We start from the raw sequence: 2,774 nt of genomic DNA, 5'->3' as shown, positions 1-2,774 counted from the left end.
ACACATCAAGTTGCACACATTTAAGATAAATTATTTTGGGTTATTGTATGATAGTAAGTTTTATCAATTCCCCAAAAAATTCAGGATGCACTGGTTAGGGCCCTATGTTATTAAGGAGATTACCGACGGTGGCGCAATCCATTTGGTTAAGTTGAATGGATATCCCTTCCTAGGAAAGGTGAATGGCAGTCGATTGAAGCCATAGGTAGGTGGCCCGACCATCTGACTATGCGACAGAAGCACACTCTTAGCACTCCAGGCAGTTGAAAGGAGGCACGGTACTATAAACTACATTTCCCGGGTTGGGGAGCTGCGAGATTTCAGGACTGCGTAAAGCAGGGAAGTGTCATAGGGTCCATGATAGCGCAAAGTAAGCTGCGCTACTCGTGGAAATAGAGCACAGGTCCACCGAAAAGTGACTGTTAAAGTCACTATTCACGATTTGATGTTCGGATTGTGGGAGTGGGCGGCAGGAATTTAAGGCGAAATTTATGGATTAGATTCTTGAAAATCTGCTTCTAATCTAGCATTAATGGGTTGAATGTGGGGGGAACAGTCAGATTTGAATTCAAAAGGCCCTATAAATTAGAGGTGGTTGTCCAGTGGAAAACACTTGGCATTTTGAGAACTGAGTTGTTGCACGCTCAGAAATACATGAACCGAGACCTATTCGAGACTCTGAAAGTGAATTCATTGTTTGAGCAACTACCAAAGACACTGCAAGAATTGTGGAATAGTGCTACGTCAGCACCCGCAGAAGCCATGGACATAGGAGCGGTGATAGCCAAGGAAGTCGTGCAGGAAATTGAGCTAGTAGAAGCTGTCCCAGAGAGTGCCAAAGTGGTAGTCGAAGTCCCTAAATCGCCCAGGACACCGAGACCAAAGAGGGATAAGAAAATTATGCTACCGGTGCGCATCTCACCAAGAAACCCACAGAGGACCAAGCTCACTTTGCAGGAAAAGGGAAGCCCATTAATTTGGAGGCAGGTGAGGAATAATCTGAAGAAATCCTCGTGGATGAGGAGGATTTGGAAATAGAAGTTGAAACCTAGGGTGTGGACCCTATTACCAGGTTACCAGAATATGTTCCTCCGCGCAAGGCCAAAGCCAAGATGCCAAAGGACATAGACAAGAGAAAGAGCTCCCTGCAAATTCCGTTGCTCCCGTATGACATTTCTTTTGAGGGGCCATGCTTAGGGAGGGTTACTGTATTAAAGTTAAAATATTGGGACTTCGCAGATCACAAGAAATTCCAGCATTTAGCGACAGATTAGTGAATGCACGACGGATTGATACAGCTGCTAGAGCAATCAAATTAGAGCCGCAAAGATGGCTCAAGGGTGTAGAGTAAGTCAGGTTGCTCAACCTTCTCTGGGTATCGCATTACCACCGTGTCCTAGTAACCATCTTCATCATCAAGCAGCTGCTCTTCTTGGTGCATGATGGGTGTTTGTGGTTGGAGGAGCCCATTCCCACCACAGACCACTTGATTCATCGAATTACACGGCTACCATACTCAGGGGAGAATCCATCCAATATATCAGAAGGAAAAGGTGGTGAGTTGGTCCTCGCAGAAGCTATGTAGAAGAAATTCAAGTTGGAGAAGAAGAAGCGGGGATATTCCATCTCCATCATTAACAACCCTACATTCAAGGTATTAGCAGGGAAGGTAATGCAGAAGTGTAACGCGGATGAGGTCCCTGTGCCTGTGATTGCACTAGCAGCCCAATGCACTAAAGGAGTCTAGTTCAACTGGGTGAATTATCTATGCGACGAGTTCCTTGTGAACTGTTGCAAGGCACAGGAGTAGGGAAAGACATTCCACTATGTGTGGATCTTGCTCTCGATTGTGCTGGTGGCATGGGAGCTTCCAAAACATAGTCAATTCCATTCAATCGCGTCAGACCTTCCAGAGGAAACAAAGTACGCTTCGCTATGGGTGACCAACGACGCGCAGCATGTAAAAGAAAGCAAGCTCTTTGGATCTTAATGGAGATGAGTATCTGGATGGGGATCAAATCGCAAGTCGCGGTTGTCACCCACAGTATACGCTAGTTTGCAGAGCTTTCCAGAGTTCAAAGCGAATTTCCACCATGTCTTTCTCAGGGCGCAGAAGGACCCTACGAAGACATGGCATAACTTACCATATATGGAAATTGATGATGTTATCTTTGTAGTCCTCGGGTCTTGGCCCCCGGAGTGGCACACTGCAACAAGATCCACAGTGGAAACAGAAAAGTCTGCCACGCAATGTAAGGAGGAATAAAAAAAACTCCAAATGGCGTAGCTATCTGAGAAGCGCAGAAAAGAGGAAGCGAAGGCTAAGACCCAGGCAGCACACAATGTCGCGAAATTGGTAAAATAGCAGAAGACATGAGGAGAAGAGCGTGAAGGACAGAAGTCACCTTTGTGCGGGGCTAAGATAGAAAGGAAGGAGCCAACAGAATAAGGTGGCATGGACCTGCAAATGATGTTCACCCAACTCAAGTGTCAGCGACCACAAGAGAAGGCAGTGCCACAAAAGAAAACCAAGGCGTCAAATACATCCTTCAACCCAATCGGGGTATTTGGGGTATTATTGGATATGGAGAAAGGGTGAGGGGTGAGGCCCTCACTGCAACAGTTGAAGAGCAACCTCTCTTAGGGGCTCTCCAGATAGAACTACAGGAGTTGCAGGCTGGCAGAGTGTCCACCAGCCTCGTGATCGGCACTTCAACTGTCACAGAGATGTTGCACACAAAGGTGACCAACACAATAGTGCTACCAGATGGGGT

The sequence above is a fragment of the Pinus tabuliformis genome, chromosome 2_1, assembly GCF_031772625.1.
Source record: "Pinus tabuliformis cultivar Carrire ecotype Pingquan chromosome 2_1, CPIR1, whole genome shotgun sequence".
NCBI lineage: Eukaryota > Viridiplantae > Streptophyta > Pinopsida > Pinales > Pinaceae > Pinus > Pinus tabuliformis.
This window is presented reverse-complemented; position numbering follows the sequence as displayed.